Raw genomic sequence first — 20,919 nt, forward strand, 5'->3', positions numbered from 1 at the left:
ATTCAGAAGAAATATTCATGGAAATATTTTTAAATTAATTTCCAAAATATTTGAAGAAACTTAAATCTGGTGTACACATTTTGGTTTGGTCTGATGTAGTACTAGCAGATATTTCTGTTCACATCCAGAAGCAAACTACAGCTTTTCAAATTTAATTTACTTGAAGCACAGATTTGCTTTTACTTTAGAGGTGCCTTTTTAATTTTGTTTTTTAAGCATCATATTTTCCCCTTTATATTAATATCTGCAATATTTAGTATGCTCTGAAATTGAAGGAACAATTTTATACAGAAAGTTATTTTATTCTGCTGCTTTTTTTTTTTGCAGAGGAGTAAAATAAATACACTTTCAAAACTAGCTACTACATAAAGTGGAAAAAAATATTAAGCCTTATTTTTAATTTGATAAATGACTCCTTTTGTCACCAGAAAACAGATTTTTTACTTTATGCTACTTACTATGAAAATAATGAGGCTACTCTTGTACCTGAATGTTTTAAAAATGACACTGTTTTTTTAAATGTAGGAATATTTAACCAAAATATTTTAATTAGATTGAGGAATTTTTTAAAGTAAGGCATTTTAATAATGTCATATATGTTTAACAGAACTGTATTTGAAATAATGAACAATTTTAAGTATGAATTAAGTGTATTTGTTTTTTAATTATTTGGGCTTGCATTTCACAAATTTGTATTGAAGCTAGGTTATTTATAGATTAAATATTATTGGGATAAATAATGAAGTTGGTAAAATGTTACATAGGGTTACTTTTTACTTTGTGGATACACTGACAACATACATTTTAAGTTGAAAGTGAATGCATGATAGGTTACACAATAATCTCTGACAGCTAGGTGGTGCAAATGACTCATCTTTGAATTTGAACACTTGAGATGAACAATATGTGCCATTAATAGAAAGAGACTTGCATCTTGGTGGACTCTAGGCCAAAATATGTATGAGTATATATGTTTGGTTGGTTTCTGAATAGAAAAGTGTTGTTTAATAGATCACTATTAAATATGTACTACATTACAGACCTAGTAGATATTGAAAAAAATGTTTATTCCAAAAGGGAGAAAAGTTGATTACACTAATATCTCTTTTTTTTTTTTGAATAATTGATCATAGAGTTATACCACAAATATTTTTGCTATATGCAATTTATTGATCTATACTTTGATTATTTTTAGGAATTCTGAATTTCTATATTTGTTTGAGGTTAGGAAGATTAAAATAGTATTCACAGACATCTACTAAGTCTGCAATTTTTAACCAAACAATTTTTGTTGGTATACATTACAGTGTTAACAATGTTTATTTTCAGATTGTGGACAAACTGATTTTTTCCAGGTTGGTTAGTTTCCCAATGGAATAAAATTGAATATGGCTTGAGTGTTCCGCATAAAACATAACTCATTAACAGTTTGATTTCTATATCATATGGGAACACTGGAAGCCTGGAACAAGATGAGCCTCATTTTTCAGACCTCCATCCTGACCTGTTCCGCAGCATGTAGCAAAGTTGGTCAAAGAGTATTTTTTAAAGAAGGATTTAAATAAATCAACAATTTAAGATATGTTTTTTTCATTCTGTCGAATTTAGCAAGAGGTAAAGTCCAGAGCACAATCGGACAAGGCTATAGACAAAGCACAGCAATTATTTTTGGAAAGCAGAGTTTATGGCTGTATCACCAGAGCTCACATGTGCATTTAATTATTGAAACTAAATGTTATATTTAATTTCAGTTGAGTTTAATTTTATTCACGGAGGAATCATAATTCATTTATTTTACAAGGTCATTGCATCTCAGATTTCAAAAATGTTTGACCCAAATATTAAAAAATAACATTTCTTTCAAATTTACTTTGACTCCTATTAGAGTCATGAGAACAGCCATGTAGTTTTCTTGGCAACATTATGAAGTGATTTGCCAGTTCTTTTTTCCAGGGTTTTTTAAATACTTCTTTATCTAGCCTACATTTCACAGTTGTCCTGATGGATTCCCATCTAAGTACCAACAAGGTCCATCTTTTCAAGAACAACCAAGTTCAGCTTTATTCTGTCAAAACAGCAACAAAAATAACAAAGCACAGGACATACTAACATTTTTTTTCATAGCAGTTTTTTTTAAAGTTATAAATACACCTATCAGGTAAGAGAGTAGCCAAACTTACATGGACAACAAATACACAGTGAGTGGCCTATCTTTTTAGGTATCCCAAGAGCCATTATTTGTCATCCCAAATGCCAAAGCAAAAGTGGCTCAGCTGTTGCCTGAATCTTTGCCTATTGACTCCCAGAAATGAGTCAGTCTAAACTTTTTCTGGTCCTCAGTATATGAAAGGCATCATTAAATTTGGAATCTGGTTTAGACACAATTAAGTTTCTAGTTAGGATTTATTAATTGCCAAAACCAAATTGATTTTTCCAATCTCTCTGATAGATATGTACCAGCAGATAATTTTACATTGATATGATATGATTTTTTTTCATTTTGTTTGAGGAAAACACCATAATACTCTGTTTATTAAACATGTGTCAATGAAGAATGGGTATGGGTAATGATGAAATAATAGTGTGTTTTCCTTCAATCCTACTGTAGAAGTCTTTGATTCACTTTTATCTCTTTGTTAGTAAAAATACATTTGGCAAATTGTATGTGTATATTATCTGATCAAAATTCAGTAATCTCTGATAGAGTTGCATAATAAACTAAACCTTCCTTCAGTTATTGAAACTCACTGAGTGACTTTGGCCAGTCTTTCTCAACCCAACTGACCTCACAAGATAATTGTTGGGAGAAATTGGAGGAGGAAATACTAAGCACACCTAAGATCCTGATAACAGATGGAATATGAATCAAATAAATGAATAAATATATGTTACAGTGTATACATACAAGCTTCTATAGCTACTTATTAGGGTACTACCCTGTTTCTCCAACTCAATACGGCCTCCCCAATAGGAAGTCCCAGCATGTTTTATAGGCATGAAATGAAATTAAGCCCCTCTCCCCAAATTAAGGCCTATATTAAAACATGTGAAATGGGGGGAATGGTGGGGGGCTGGCCGTTAGGAAGTACTTTGTTGCACAATTCGGATATGGTGCTGCCTGCGTGACCCCGATACGAAGTGCACCACCAACGCCGAGGTCAACATCCAAGCCGTCGCTGCCCGCCCGCCCGAAGATGCAAGAGGGAGGATTAAGTCACCCGAAAAAGACGGCCTAGCCATTTTTTCGAGGGCTCAATAAAAAAAAATAAGACCCGGGCCTTATTATATGAGAAACACGGTAGAAACAGTTTTCTCAGTAACTATGTTTAAAATCAGCCATCCAGTATTGTTTCTATATGTTTCCGATTCAAATGAAACATTTGTGACATGTTCAGCAACAATAGCTTATATTTCTAAGTATATAACTACTGTTTTTTCCCGTCCCTCTTGTCACCTCACATCTCAGCCAATGGCAACAGAAATACAACTGGTCCTTGTGACTTCATGGCTCTTCTACATAAAAATGTTAAAAAGGGAAGTCAGTCATAGGATTCAAACCTTATTGAACATTTATGTATTGGTTTTTGTTAAATTTATTTGCTCCCTATCTCACTGTGGGGCTAAGAAACAGAAGTGTCACTAGTTTGTGTTTCAGTGTGGAATGAAACCAGTATGCTTTATTCAGAGGTCAAGACAAAGTTTTAAACAAGCGAATGTTGTCAACTTGAAAAACACAGTTTGTGTTGAAGCTTAACATGGTTTACATATCCCTAGCAGTTGTTTTGAAAAACTTGAAAATATTTGGCTTTTATTTTTCAAATTGAATATAACAATAAACCAAAAATATTTATTTTAATAGACATATGGTTCCACCCTGACTCTGAGAGGCATATAATGTAAGAAGTGTTCCATTAAACATTTTTCCTGACTATTTTAGCATGACATTATTATTATTTTTTGAACAAGTTTGAATCACTTTTTCACATGAATTACAAAACAAAAAAGCTCTTTTCAGTGAAAAACATATTTCCGGATCACCACTTTTACATGCAAATATGACAATAGTTATATATTCATTTTTTACATTCAACTTCCTATCTTATCCAATTTTTATTTAATTCTATTATTACCTTTTCCATTCCAACTTTTACAGAAGAAAAGAACAAACAAATTAATCCTGGTCTCTAATATTGGTCCCAATCTAAGCATCCTCTCATTTCAATTATTTCAAATATAAACATTAATATTTCTTTTAAAAATAAAAATAACAATATGCATTTGTCTAATAAAAATTATCAATGTCCCTCCTTCCTCTTAATAATCTATATTACCTTATTAACTGACTAATTTATAATTACAAATATTTTTATTGTTACCTTTTCCAAAATACTCTTCTCATTTAAATAGTTCTTTTATCTGTCAGATTTGCAATTTCATCGCATATTCTTTCCATAAGTTCTAAATTAATACAAGATTTTACACAAGAGAAAAAAAACAAGTTTCCCCCCTCCCTTTTCCTAATTTGAGTGTGTCAACTCAGTGGTTAAAATATACCCTAATTCCCTCATCTTAATTCCCAATAAACATTTATTTTTAACTGATTATAATAATAGTCATTCCCTAAAAAAACCTACATAACATTATATATCTTTTCAATCAGATTCCTTTAGTTTCATAGAATTTATAGTTTCAAAACAAAGATAAGAAAAAAAACAATTAGTCCATTTAACTAATCCTGGGTCACTGATATTAATCTCATTTTTAAACATCTTCACAGTTCATTTCAATTATTTCAATTTATTTAATAAACATTAACATTTCTTTTAAAGATAAGAATAAAAATATACATTCACCTAGTAAAAAATATCAGTGTTCACCCCTCCTTTGATAATCTATATTTCCCTATTTTCTAAATATTTGTAATTGCAAATATATTCTTATTACCCCCTCATCTCCATGTGGAATCCCCCTTTTTAATTAACCATTATCTCTATGTAAACAGTTTCTTTTCATTATTTTACAATTCCCATATTTCTTTATTTCCTGCTCCTGTTTCTCATTACCTCTTTTCCCCTTCATTTTCCCATATCTTTTCTCCTTCCAGTTTGCGTCCCTCTCCCTCTTTGTATCTACCTTTCCCCTTTTCTGCTGCTCCTTTCTGCCTTTCCTAGTTTCACAGGTATTCCCCTTTTAGTTACCTTCTTGAATCTCAAAATTTTAACGCCCCTTCTTTTCCCTCTTCTTTGTGGTATTCTTTGCGTTGTCTATTTAAGATGGCTTCTCCTTGAATTAACTCCTCCTTCTCTGAAGTTCTTTCTTCATGTTCTTCAATCGCCATTTCCATAGCTTCCATAGCTCAATATTTATTTAACATTGTATCAACTCAAGTTCATAAAGAAACAGGATCTTTTCCCTTTTATTTTTAAATTTAAATTTTTGTCCACAAGATGGCACTCTCCGTTATGCAAAGTTTTCATTCCCCCCCCCCTGTTTTATTATTCAGGACTTTTCGAGTCTCAATATTCCAATACAATCAAATCTCCAGTTTGTATATTTGCCCCCCCTTTTTTTTGACACTCTTAAGTCCAGCTTTAATTAATGCCTGTTTGTTGCCAAAATATTTTAATCCAATTTAGTTAAGTATCTTGTTCCGGCTTCTTTCTTTCCCAGTTTGAAGCCCTGTTTATCTGTCAAAGTTATTTTTCTTTTCTTTGTTTCCTTCCCTTTTATTTCTGCCACTTTTTTTTTTTAGAAATTCATTGTTACATTAATCTTGGGGTACCTTTTATTTGGTTGTTGCGCCCAATTATCCTGGCTCACATGCTATCCACCTTTCTTCACTTAGTACCGCTGAGTCCTCCTCTTCGGGGTAGCCATTTTAGACCACCGCTTCAGTCGTCTTCGAGGGGGGCCAAGCCCAGAGGGAGAGATGCGGCTCCCCTCAACCTGGCTGGCAGCTTCCCCTTTCTCCGCTGCCCTGCTGAGGCAGTTTCAGCCCCTAATCGCAATGATTGGGGCTCTCCGACGAAAGAGCACGGGCCGTAGCCACGGACAATCGCTATCTACGGTTCATCAGCGAGGAGGGCTCAACCCGGAAGCCCAGCATGACATTATTTTATGCTTTCAGCTAAGGCTCTGTTAGCTATTTTTTTTTAATTAGATAGCTCTTCAAATTCAAGATAATTTCAAGTTTTCTTATTGTACAGTATACTTAATAAGTTTGTAGAATGTGCTGTGGTGCAGACATTGAGAAAAAGGGGAAACTTACTGAAAATCAGATCATGTCATTGGTGAGTAGAGCCAAAACAAAACATATTTCGCTCTTTTTTCCCATGTGCAATCAATTTACTTTGACTCTGCAAGGCTTACTTTCGGTCTACTTAAAGACTGAAAGGAAGCAAAAAGAAAAGGAGTGAAATCATCTACTGCCATTTACTTCCATAACTAGGTTCTTTAAACCCTGTTCATTTTTATTTATAATGTTCTTGGATTTTAATTTAGTCACATTTCAATACATAGTATACAAAAGTATTTAAGCATTACTGATAATTTTGTGCTTAAAGAATCGAAAAGAGCAGTACTGTACTTGAAATGTTTTTGATTTATTTGATTTGTCAATCGCTTCCAAAATAATAGGTATAAGGATAAACATAGTTATGAATACATGAAATGAATACATATAAGAAAAATAAAAGAAACAATAGGACAGGGACGGTAGGCATGTTGGTGCACTTACGCACGCCCCATTATGAGCTTTTAGCTAAAAGCTCAATTATGCACAATGTACAAAACCAAGTATATTACTTAAAAATTGAACATGCCTATAGTGAACCTCTTCTGAAGGCTATAAAAACAATGACTTATACCACAAGAGTTTAGTGGTGATGAAAACATGTTCATAGAGTTCATGGAGCAACTGGAGCCAAAATTGCAATCTACATCTATAGAAAATGTCTTAGTCAAACAAATAGAATTTCATTAGTTTTCTGCATTCCACATAATTTACAGATTACTTCTCAGTATATTAAAAGCAAAGTAGAGTTCTCTCAGCAATCTTAAACATTTACTTTCCATATTTATGTCATTATTTGCCTGGAATATGTTAACCAAGACAGAAGTATTTTGTTTTTTATCCAGATAGATATACATTTTTAAATTGAAATTTTCTGCTAAAATCTCCATTTTTGGTCAAAGATAAAGAAAGGGATCTAATTACATCATAAGTACTATAAGATGCAGATAAAGAAGTAATGTTTTGCAAGCGTTCATGTAAAGACTATATTTTTCGAATAAAGAACATAGATCTAATGTAAGCAGATGGTTTTACATTAAACAACAATGCTACAACAATTCATGTTTAGGTACAATTTATGGACAGCTATTTACAGTGGTACTTTTTAATAAGTTTGGAACTCCATCACACCATATGAATTATATATATGCATTAAACAAAAATTATATATGTTACTTTTTGGATGCGATAACAGAATTCTGCCATGGAAATATGAATTGTGAAGACATAATTAAAATACATAAAATAATAGCTAATAAATCTGCCCATTTGTTATTTATTTAGAAAATGCCTTTTGATATATAAGTGTATCAAAATTTTCATATGAAGTCTTTGTAATCTTTATTGTTCTTCTTTGTGTATGTTATAGTAAAAGATAAAATGAAGTTTTTATAATTTTACATCTGCATATGTTTTGTTTAGCATTACTGAAACTTACCCTATATTCAGGTGATTTATAGTTTATCCTTCGCAATCCAGCTTAGCTTTTAAATTGTGGAACAAGCTAAAAGAAAATCTATGCAAACTGCCTGGTGCAAGTGAACATAGAAACTTCTCAAAAGAAATGCTCAATGATAGTCAATTATAAAGTCCAGGATTAATGAAGCATTGCTATTGCTATGCTGCTAATTCATTTCATGTGGGAAATACAATGTTTTCCTTCTAATGTAATTATTGAGTTAGGATAGCAACTTATATACTTAAAAACTGCATGTATACATGGAAGGCCTTCATGTGTTTCACCCCAGACAAAGTCTTGAGCTGACGATGGCAAAAACACACTTCAATTGGAAAAGGTCCTTAATTCATGTAGATTAATCAATATTAAGCTAGCCTTTGAAATAGATTCCCAAACCAGTGGATGGATGGCTGATCTTAGCAGATCTGATAGAATTTCAGATTGAGGTCTAATTTCTCGCATCCTGTGTCCAGAATTAGAGGCTTCTGAACATTTGCCTTTCGTGTCCCCAGAACACAACAGGATCTAAAGAATTCCTAAAAAGTCCGCCAGAACTAATCTGATCATTTTGTGTCAGGATATAATACCATAGCCATATGAAAAGCTATGAAATGTGTTGTATCCAATATTTTTTTTTCTTGAATATCTTTTCCCTTCCTGAGTTGTGTGGCTAGTTCATTTGAAGTTGGGATGGGAACTGTTTTCAAAAGCAGTTTATGAGAAAGCGTTGGAGTAAACAATTCAAAGGAAAGTAGCCTGTCAGCTCCTGCTTCTTGTATGTGTGATGACCCAGGGTGGGATACAAAACAAACACAGTCACAGAAAACAGGTGAAGCCCCCTTTATTCCTTCACTTTGCTTCCAAGCTCCGAATATCTGATGGAAAACGAAAAACTTCCATAGTTACATGAAGAAGGAAAAAACCAACACAAATCAGGCAAGATAAGGGCTGGAGGATGTCTATAGATAACACACACTGGGAAGGATGCCAAACTCAGGGAGGAACTATAAACTAGAGAAATTTACACACTTTGTTTCCAGTGTTCACCAGGACGCAGGTCCATACTCATTCAGTTGTCACTGCAGTCCATGAAGAGGATCAAGGCCCTCTCCTCCTGAGTAGACCACATCTCTCCCTTATTCTCTCCTCCCTGCGTGCCCTAGGATGGATAGGGGATGGGCCTGGGTCCTTCTCTGAGTGCTCAGCCGGCCTCTGCTCTTCCCCAGCCTCCACAACCTCTGGAGCCACACTTCCACTCCCTTTCGGCTGTTCCTCCTCTCCCTCAGAGTCAGTCTCTACCAGGGGCATGACAGTATGAACTAAGTTGGTTCCAAGGAGAAGGAAGTATCAGGGCAGGAGAGGCCATTTTACAAACTGAGTTTTATTTAGCAATAGCACTTAGACTTATATGCTGCCCCATAGTGCTTTACAGCACTCTCTGAGTGGTTATAATGTCACCATATTGCCCCCAACAATCTGGGTCCTCATGTTACTGATCTCAGAAGGATGGTGGATGAATCAACCTTGAGCACCATCAGGATCGGACTCCAGGCTGTGGGCAGAGTTTGCCTGCAGTACTGCATTCTAACCACTGTACCACCAAGGCTCTTTAATCTATCAAGTAATGAATACATATTTAGTAAAACCCTTGTAGTGAATCACAACAAAATACCATCTTCAGCACATTAGGCCCACACTAGCTCACTTGATACCATGGGGAACCAACTTGGATGAAATAGCAGAATTATAATTAAGTGCTCTAGGTTATATTGATTTTAAATCTTTCAAAAGAAAAATGAATATATTTTACTTCAGCCTGCTCTGAATATGCCCACCCTGTTGGATATTGGCAAAAAATGTTAACTGCAGAAAGAATTACAAATATTTTGTAGCTGAATCATCTCATAAAAATGCAGTTAATATTCTATGACAATCCAAATAGTAACTAGAATTTGGATTAGATTTGTCCATATTCTACTTCATTGTCACAGGTATTTTAAATAGTAAGGGTAGTTATTGTGAATTATTAGCTTATTTGCAGCTAATAAATGCAGATAATCCCTGGTTTCTGCAAAAAATGTTTTAAGGCATGCTTTTTATACACCTTCAGAGTTTGAACAGTTCACCAGCTGATTAGCTTTTTATAGTAATAAATGCTTAAAAGTGTTCCTTAAACTATCATATTTGGATTTTCATTGTCATGCTAAAGAGAAACCCAAATTTTATATATTTCTAGTTTTTAAACTAAGAATCTTCAGTATCTGGACCACTGTTAAGTTTTTGCTTTTGCTTTAAGAGCTAGATACAACTCCTGGTTGGCAAGGAAACTCAGAGTCAGTCATAATAATTATTTCTTACACTCTTGTTCGGATAAAACTTGAGAAAAACAACCATACAGATCACTTTGGTATGGATAATTCATAGAACATAGAATAATAGAGTTGGAAGGGACCTCAGAAGTCTAGTCCAACCCCCTGCTTAAGCAGGAGACACATATCATTTCAGACAAATTCAGACAAAAAGTCCAGTCTCTTTGAAATCCTCCTGTGAAAGAGAACCCACAACTTATGAAGGCAAAGTTTTTCATTGGTTGATTGCTCTCACCCTTAAGAAAGTTCTCCTTAGTATATTTTTCAAAGAACATAGAACTTTTATGATTGTTCCATGAACGCTCAGTATTAAGATGATTAATTGCAAACATTGCCATCAGTCTCTCTATAAATATTGCAGTATGAGGATAAAGATTTGGTTACTATATACTTTGTATATGAGACTGCAGAAAAAATCCAAATCCAAAAATGTTTTGTCCACCACTGTGTGTTTCTTAGTGGTGGACAAAACATTTCATATTTGAAATATTTTTGGCTTAAAACACTTTGTTCTGAGTTCAAGACAGTTCTGATTATCCTGGAAGTCTTCTGAGCTTCAAACAGGTTTGTTTAGAGCCTCAAACACTAGTTGCAAGTTCAAAATGAAACTGCTTTGAACTGAAGAGAGTTTTGGAATATGTGAATTTTCTCTCAAGAATGAAGGCGAATATACGTGTCCCAGGATAATGTTGCAGGATCCAGTCTGGGTCAGTCACCAGGACCAGAGATTGTGTCTTCTGAGTTTTCAGATTCGTGCTGGAGCCCATCTTCAGGGAATTTCTCTCTAGTTCCAGCAAGAATCCAAAAGCTCGGAAGACAAAACCTTTGTTCCGGGCGACTGACCCAGATTGGATCCTGCATTTTCTCTTCCTTTGTATGCCCAAACTAAGGTAGGGCTAGAAAGTAGTAATCCTTTCCCTCACTAGTATTCTTTTCTAGTATTTAAATTGGAGCTTTGGCAAATACATATTTTCCTGCTAGGTAGATGTATAATTGTTCTCAAAATGACAGGACATATTCTCTGTCCCAAACAGAAAAACTGTACCAGCTACCAGCCAGTTACTAATACAAAAAAGATATAGAAATAGAAGGATTCCTGTTTTTTTTTGTGGGGGAATTGGCATTTTGAAGCTGAAATTGCAGAAGCTGGTCTGTATGAGTTGAAAACTACAGTTCCATTAGAAGGAAGCAAGCAAGCATGAATCTTGAAGGGAAATGACATGGAATGGTGAAAAGCAAGAGCTGAGATATTGAAAGCCTAAGAAAGCAGCTGGCATTAAGCTGAAGAAAAGTAAGAACAAAGGAAGCAACAGATACTGAAATAACAGAGAGAGTGCTGAATCTTGTTATCTAATAATTTACCAGTGTGAAATAGATATTTTGTGAAGAGCTGGCAAGCTAAAAGATTGAAAAAAAATGACAAAAGTGAAGTGATTTAGAGCAATTAAAATCATTTCATCAGCACCAGAAGATGTACCAAGAATATTAGGAGGTTGTGTAATAGTTTGATTCAGTGCAAAAAAATTAACCAAGACCTGTAAATAAGAGAATTGGAAATACCTGGGGAGCAAGTACTAGAATAAATTAAGCATAAAATAGGAAATGATTAGGTTTAAGTGAAACTTAAAATCTGCTTATGATCCTATGAAGCTATAAATTATTCCCACTTATTGTCTTGCTTCCCTGTTGAAATGGTGACAATATCCACAATGTCTGTAAAGACAGTCAAGCCACTTCTAATAAGCCACTTGGAATAAGCAATTTTCAGTTCAGAAAATTTTGAATGTTAAATTGTTTCTATCATATTGTAATATGAGAAGGTGGGTTGCCAATAAATTAATAGCAGCTTTTGTTAGCTGTGGATGTGTTTTAACTAGGTTAGCTAATTAGTATTTAACCACTAGCAGTCATTTGTCCTTTATAGAGTTTTCAAGGAAAAATATTAACAATTTTAAATAGTGTATTTGTTAATTGCATTATAAAAATCAGTTATTCAAACCAAATATCTTGTACATTTAATCATAAAATCGAAGAACATTTTTAATGAAATCATAGATGTATTAATTCCTTCTAAAGCTCACCAAAATGTACCCAAAAGTTTGGATCTAGAATTAATTATGTTCAGAGTGGATCTATTAAATTTAGTAAGACAAATCAACTAAATCACTACACTCCATTAAGTGAAATAAATTTAAATAAAACCATGAATTTACTAGTCATCACGTTTGCTGAACAATTAGGAGTATGTATAATTCTCACTTATTCTAATAATGTAATATTAGTACTTTGTAATCAATTTAACACTACTTCTTGTGTTAAATGTAATTTTGAAAAGTTAATGTTATCCATACAATGAGGTTTGAAGGGGAAAAAAGATATGTAGCTGTATAAATCATAAAAAGTTTTTCCTATATATCCAAAGGAAATCCTACGCATCCACATGAGTCTGATGGAAGGTGGAAAGAGAGAAGCAGGTCAGCATTGTTAGATAGGGATTAAATTTCATCATCTCAGGGAAGCTCAAAATAAGCAAAACAAGACAAACTGACACATATATAATACATCATGTATGTTTTTAGTATACAAAATGCAGAAATTATACTGTACTGAATTCTAAGTCATTGCCATTGGAAAAATAATAATGATGGGTTCACTTACTTTACTGGTAAACTTGCCAGATTTTATCCCACAAGCTGATTTACAATTCTTAGAACCACATGTGGTAACACAATCTTATTTCAAGTAAAACATTTATTCTGCTCACTTAACAATTCCATTTATAATCTGGTCTTTATGCAATACAGGACTCAAGGACTCAACATTCAACAAACTGAGTTGCATAGGATGTGGCTTTTCTATTTTAATATTTATCATTTGTCCTTTAAAAGAAATACCAAAAGTGGCTTTAAAAAACAGACATAATAAATTACATTAAAATTATTCCTAATCAAATCAGATTCTCATCAGTTAAAAACAAATTCCAATCAATTATATTAAAAGCAAATCCTTATTTACATTACATTAAAAACAATGGATTTAGACTTTGGATTTAGCCAACATCATTCTGAACTTACCAAATGTAGCAACTTCCCATGGAGAAAGATTTCCTTTTAAGGTTACATTTATGAGATGATAGAAAACATTAAAAATGCATGAATGTAAAAATAACTTAAAATGTCCTCTTTTGTAATGTAAATTTTTACTTAAATATTGGTATTGTTTTATAGGATTTTACCTTGTTAGATGTAAGTCTTTGACCAAAAAAAAGGCTTTGAATTCTTACTGTGGGGCAGGGCACCAAGTTTTGACACATTCTTTTTTCTGAGGTTTTCCAGGAAGATTCATGGAAGATTCATTCAAAATATTTAGAATAAGAAGTTATTCTCAGTTTACAGATATAAAACACTGGTGGATTTTCACTGGCCGTGCCATTATGCATGAGTTCCTAGTGTTTATACTTCAGTTCAGCTGTTTTTAAATCTGTAAGCACTTACATGGGAGTAAGCCCAGTTGAATTCTTTAAGATTTATTTCTAAGTATAGGAATCAGTTTTAGAAGTACAGGCTGCATGTTACCAAATAGATTATCTGTGAATTCTTTGAAGAACAAGCCAAGCACAAGGAAATCACTTTCCATGTGCTGTTGAGTTTAATATCTCCTTTGTTCTTTATAAAATATAATGTATTCAGAAAATGCAGCAAAACCCACTTTTGCAGGCAAGCAATTTAGCAAGTGTATCTATCTATCTATCTACAATTATATCCACTACCCATTCAATCCTGCAGGACACCTGGTGCTCTAAATATAGTGCATGGTCACTGTAATTTTTTATCTTCTTGATACAGTGTAGAGATCTTGCGACTAACTTAGTTTGCAATATGGTCCCTTCCCAAAGTAAAGGATCCTGAAAAATAATTTGAATAGCTTGAATAATTTTTACAACATAAATTTGTTGAGATGAACAAGTTGCTCAACCTGAGCTATAATTAAAGCTCTGGCTGCTGGAAAGGATTAAAATAAAACCATACACAGTATGTCTAAGATGGACATTTGTTATTTGCAAGAATTATATAACACAGCGTTGGAATATTTATGTATTCAAATTCTATAGCCGCCCATCTCAATCAATGACCCTGGATGACATACAATTCCAAAGGTAAAAAAACAAAAATAATAAAAAGCATTTTAAAAACAGTTAAAAACATCCAACAGTCAAGCTATTTGACCAGTTAAGGGTAAAACCAAGAAACAGGGTTTAACACCCCATGCTCAGGAACACAGAGATATTAATACCTCAGTACCTTTAAACCGTTTCATGTGAAAGATGGAGAAACTCTGGAAAATAGTGGAATACCAATTTTTGGGAAATAGACCAGGAAGTGTGCACTATGCAGAATGTGGAGGCACCCAATAAGGAACATATACACCCAAAATAGAATTTGGATTTAGCTATGTAACTCAAGGATTCCAGCATCTCTGTACAAATACACAAGAGTATGGAGAAGAAATAAGTCTAAATCTGATGGGACAACGTATGAGTGGAATGCAAACGCTGAAAGGTATAGTTAATTCTTCAAGTGAAAATGAATGCTGAAAAAACTATCAAACATATCCAACCGCTTAAATAAGGTTACTGACCAAACCTTTTTTTTTTTTTTTTTTTGGTAATATAAATTATTGTCTGAATTGTTCCAATTGTGATTGCTAAATGTGAACTACCTGTAATAGTTTCTGAATATTTGCTTTGAGGTCACCAACCAGACTCTATGATTAGTTTTATTTATATTGGTTGGGGGAGAATTCTCCTGCTTTTTGGGATACTTCAGAGCTCTAATCTCCCTCCTGTTCCATTTAACATTTATATGAAATGGTTCAGTGAGGACACCAATCAATACAAGCTTAGATATGACAGTGTGCCGATGATACCCCATTGTACAGGGTCACCCAAGTGATTTCACTGAGTCCCCCCCCCCTCTCAAATCTGTGAAGGTTATGTGGATCTGAATGGGGAAGTAAAAGCTTTGGCTCCACTCTGGCAAATGGAGAGCCTCTGGAGATGCTATTATATCTTTGGAGGGATTTATTTAATTAGTTAAAAAAAATTAACTTGTGGTCCAGATAAACTACAGAAAATGAGATTGGTGTGATTTGAAACTGTTTTAAAACTAAAGCCAACGCAATCCAGCTTTCTTCGGGGGGGGGGTGTTCCTCTCTGCTGAATTGGTTTGGCACTCAGTTACCTTGGCTCTCTTTCAGAGGTGGGCCACAGGAATACTTCCTGCCCCCTCACAAGAATTTTGATTCAAAGCCTATATCAGCAAACAGAAGCATGTTAGGGCATCTGAAAAAATTAAATGCAAATTTGATTTGTGTGTCTGTGTGGTTGCTTCCATTGTGCTTACATCATATTGTGAGGTTTTTCAGGATTATCAGCATAATTCTGAAAACCTCACAATATAAAATGTATCTGTTAAATATGTCCATGAATATGTTGCATATTATTTTTTAAGTATATCAATAACATTTATAACTTATACATAAACTATTCTGGTATGAACATTTTGGTCTTTATTAGAAGTTATTTTAAATGTAAAATAAACATTATTATTGACATACACCTGTTCTTCACATGTACGCATGACCCATCTTTGGCAAAACTTCTTTCCTTGAAACTTTCCATACATTATTTTTACCAAGGATGGAATTGCATTTGTTGCCCCAAATAAATATTATACATTCAACTTGTAAGTTTAAACAAGCAAACAAGCCATAAAAGGGTACATAATAGTCTTCTTTTCCTTTCTAACATTAAGTGTATCAATTGACTTTTTTACTTTACTAAATCATCAGTTGTTGCTTTTTTTTTTTTTTTTGTCTCCAAAGCAGCTGTTACACTTTCTTACAGGAAAGTATAATTTAATCTTCTGTAGCCTTCCACTTACAGCCACAATTGAGCCCAAAATTTCTGTTGCTAAACAAGACAGTTGTTCAGTGAATTTTGCCCCATTTTACAACTTTCTTGCTAGTTATTAAATGAATCAGTGCAGTTGTTAAGTTAAATAAATTTTTGGTTGGTTGTTAAATCAATTTGGTTTCCCCATTGATTTTGCTTAACAGAAGTTTGCAAAAGGTGATCACATGATCTCAGGACTGTCATAAATACAACCCAGTTGCCAAGTGTTCAAATTTTAATCATATGGGGATACAGCAATGATCATAAGTGTGAAAAATGGTCTTAAGGCATTTTTTCTGTGCCTTTGTAACTTCAAACAACTTAAACGAATGTTTGTAAGTTGAGGATTACCTGTACTAGGATGCAAAGTGACTCTAGACAGCGTCCAACCAATATATCAGAAAGACTCTTAATCTAGTGTGATGCTTAGGTGGTGTTGCCACATCATAAACACAAGATTCCCTTGTGGCTAATACCGTGGTTCTCTTTCCTGTACAGGTAACATTCACTTAGTGACTGTTCAAAGTTACAAAGACACTGAAAAAAAGTGATTTATGACTAGATTTCATATTTACGACTGTTGCAGCATGGTCACATGATTAAAATTTAGGCACTGGCATGTATTTATAACAATTACACTGTCCTGGGGTTATGTGATCACCATTTGTAACCCTTCCAGTGGCTTCTGACAAGCAAAGTCAGAAAACCAGATTCGCTTCACTACCACGTGATTCACTTGACCCTTGCAATGATTTGCTTAACAGCTGTGGCAAAAAAAGATTGTAAAATGAGATAGCACTCACTTAACAACTGCCTTGCTTAGCAGTGGAATTTTTGGGCTCAGCTGTGGTGTAAGTCAAGGATTACTTGTATTCCTTACTGCTCAATAACTGGGTTCAAAGGTTCCAGTATAATCCTGCCTCACTTCAATATGTCTGAGCGACTCCAGATACTGGAAGACTTTTTGAATGAAAGTGTTACCTCCATTTTTTTTTAAAGAGGGCCACTTGGGGAAAAAAAAGATTCTAAGGAATTCCTTGTTTCTTGATTAAAGAGAAGGCATTGAATATACTGTTCCTTGGCAGCCTTTTCAGTGTCCGGGTTTTGGTGTGTGTGTGTGAGAGAGAGAGAGAGAGATCAGCTGTATTGAGAAGAGAACGTTTCCTGTGTTCTCATTTTATTTACAACATATTTTACGCTTAATGGTAAGCAATGAAAAATATTTTTAAAACTCATTTCTAAACTCCATAGCTATTTGCATATTCTTGGTTCAAAATTGGATTAGCTCATTTCAAAATTGTCCAAAGCAGAAAAGTGCGTCAAAAAAAAAAAAAAAAGTGCAAAAGTGGAAGGTGTGTGGAAGAGGGGTAGTCTTATACGGCGAGTATATAACAAACTCTATATTTTGAATGGAAATGTTGGGGGTCGTCTTATACGCCCAGTCGTCTTATACGCCGGCAAATCACGGTACTTCAATTATTCAAATATCCTTGAACATTCCAATGTTGCAGTTCATTTATGTAGCTCAACATTGTCAAGGGGAAGAACCATCACAATTCTTCAAGATCTGCCAAAGAAGAGTATAAATGCTATCGGTTACATGATTCATTCAGATATGCAAGAAAGCTTCAAAAAGGATTACTCAAGGATAATATAGCATGGGATTCCAACATAATAAAAATTATTGCCAACCATGCAATGATCTCCAATCACTATGCTGTTCAGTGTTCTGATTGTGACTATAATAATATTGTACTATTAAAATATTGCCAAAAAGAAAATTGTGCTTGTCCTTGCTGTTGGTTCTTGCAGTTTGTTTTATGTAGGTTCTTACTGACATAAATTCTTTTGTTTCTCACAAAATTCTTTTGATGTTTTGTATAGTTTCCTTTATGTTGTATGTTCACACACTCATTACATACTAAGTTAAGTTCCAGTCAAAAAGAGAAGTCAACACAGTTTTTAAAATATTTGTATATTTTATAGAAATTCTAAACATTTTTAACAATTGCTTTTATATCACGTTAAAAACAAATATCTATACAAATTTGTGAACAACAGGACTGGGGATTTTTTCCACTGTATTACTTCATGTATAGAGGGCTTGCAATATTTAAATAGGGCTGGTGAACACAGGATATTTTTCTCAATATCCCTCATTTTCCAAATACTAATGCCACTAATTTGAAAAAAAAATGGGTTTTTCTCCAAGGCTGTATTATAATGCTGGCTTTACACTATGGCGGAATGGGCATTGGCTTGGGGTGCCAAAGTTAGTGGGCACTAATGCTGCCTCTCCTGAATCATTCTAAAAATGAAGCACCATCAATGTGGCCTAGGGATGCCAAATTCTTTTGAGCTGGCACTGGCGTTATACACCATCTTGAATCAATACAAAACTTTTATCACACACAATTTGTTGCCCCCATGCCAATCCTTATCCCATTTTTGTTGACTCTGATCCCAATCATAGCAGTCACCTACTTCCTTTTAAAGCAATGGTGGCAAAGACTAAAAAATGTTATATATCAGGTTTCCCTTGCATGCTATCAGAGTAAAGGGAAAAAAACTGCTGGAAAGAAGGGTGGCCCAGTGAAGGATAATTAAGCCCCTTTCACTCATGAGCTGGGATAAGAGTAATTATGGAAACATAGGAAAAAAAGGTGCTCTCAAGTCCATTTTTGTGTCATGGTTAAGATGAATAAAGGGACTCATTATTCTCCTTGCATGACTCTTCAATCAATTTTATTTATTTTTTCAATGATTTGCTTCTGTATGTTCTGCTGGGTTTATAGATTTACAGGAAATGATTAAAGAATTTTGGAAGAAAATAATGAGTCTGAAGTAGGATGAAGTTGCTCCTCAAGATCTCTCAACGTATCTTCCAAGCTCCTGCCCTACCTAATGTTATTGCTTAAAAAAACAAATTTAGGAGCCTCTGCATGCTGCAAAGTCACACGCACTATAATAATTGTTTTAAGATAAAAACTTGAATCTTTGTAATGTATCCTCTTCCCTAGGGAAAAAAATAAATATAAATCAAGGGCACTGAGCAATTGGAGCGGGTGCTGGAGAGCAGTCTCACTATTTTATCCTTTGAAAATGAATTTGTGACTGATAGCTACACAGTGGCAATTATTAGTAAATCAGGAAGAGATATCACATGGTCTCACCCAATGTCTGTCAGCTGTCTGGGAAGTATTTTTAAACATAGTTTAATACTCTTTCAGGAAACTACTAAGACTGATAAAAGGAACTGATAGGGGGTGGCAGTTGCAAGATAAGAGTGAAAATGGATCTCTGAGTCCATGAGTCCTTCAATCAAAATCCAGCCCACTTAACAATTAGAGGGTGGTGTGTTTTCTTGTGCTAGCAGGAAAAATCTAATTCTTTAACTTATTCTACATTAATCAGTCACCAGCCTCTTCACTCAAGTTGAATAGAGCTTGGAAGTCAGTGCAGAGCTGGCAAACTTTTCTGCCAGCTCAAGATCTGAAGGAATGCATCTTATCCAAAGCATGAATCAGTTGGGAGCATTGCTATTGTATCAGCCTCTGTGTAGCAACCTCCCTGCCCGAGTTATTCTCCAACTCCAGAGTTGGCAATGGAAACTCCCAAGTTTATGATCCTGGAGAACTTCAATCTGCCTTCCTTGGGAGCAGGGTCTGATATGGCTCTTCATGTCTTCTAGGAAAACCAGACTTATTCTAGGTTATCTAGAGCCAAAAACAGGAATGTGGTCACATACCTGATCTAATTTCCTGTTGGAGTAGAAGCAGAATGGCCTGGAATTTGGGGAGCTTTCTATGACCCCCTTGTCATAGTCAGATCATGGCCTGGTAACCCTGGGATTTTCTGGCATTGACCTTCCCCTTGCTTCAGAGAGGCAGGACCTCTTAGATTGGTCCACCATCAGTGAATAATGGACCGTAAGGGTTCCAGAGAGATTTGAGGGGTGGGGTTTCTTGATGGTCTGATGCATGGTCCAATTGAGGTTTAGTTGATGCTTGAAATGAAGATGCAGCTGTGGTCTTAGATCAGATTGCACTCGTGCAACCTCTTTTTCCCACGGATCCTGTTGCTCTGTGCAGTTGAGGAAAATGGGGTATCTGGAGCAGTGATGGAAGTCAGCGAAGCATGAATTTGACTGAACATGAGTGAGAGCCATTATTAAGGCCTACCTTGTGGAGTAAGGACAGCGAAATGGAACTATTTCTCTATCCTTATTGCTTACACAGATTGCTGTTTGGCGGCCTTGTTTTGGGTGGCCCAAACCAAGCCATTGTGGGCAAGGAGAAACTAGCAATTCACCTGCAAGGGTGGGTGGAGAGATTTTCTTAGTGTCTATCGGACAAAATCATTCAAAATTTGTTCCCAGTTAAGATGCCAATTATGGTGTGGGTGCAGTGGAAATGCCTGGGGTTGTCCTGCCTGTTATGAGAATGGTTTGAATTTGTTGGGACTGATGAAATGGACAGTGTCCTTATGACCGCAAGCTCATTCACCTCCTTAGACTCAGGTCCTTCTGGCTAGCTAAGACTTCCCGTGATGGACATATGGCTTGGTTCTGGTGGTGGTCAATTCATCCTTGAAAGAGGGGGTTATTCAAAGAGGTATTGGTTCACTCCCTCCTCAGAAAATCATTGCTGGATCCCACCATACTAAAGAATTTTTGTTCAATGTGCAACCTTTTTTTTGGTGGGGGGGGATGTTGTAGAGAAGATGATCATATAATAGCTTCACCAGATCCCAATGAAATGAATTATCTGGACCTCTTTCAGAGTTCAGGCCTGGACATGGGATAAGAATGGCATTGGTCATTCTTTGGGAAGATCTATGGCATCAG

Source organism: Notechis scutatus, chromosome 4 (genome assembly GCF_049901735.1).
Source record: "Notechis scutatus isolate UNSWTSFEM ecotype Mainland chromosome 4, rNotScu1.2, whole genome shotgun sequence".
NCBI lineage: Eukaryota > Metazoa > Chordata > Lepidosauria > Squamata > Elapidae > Notechis > Notechis scutatus.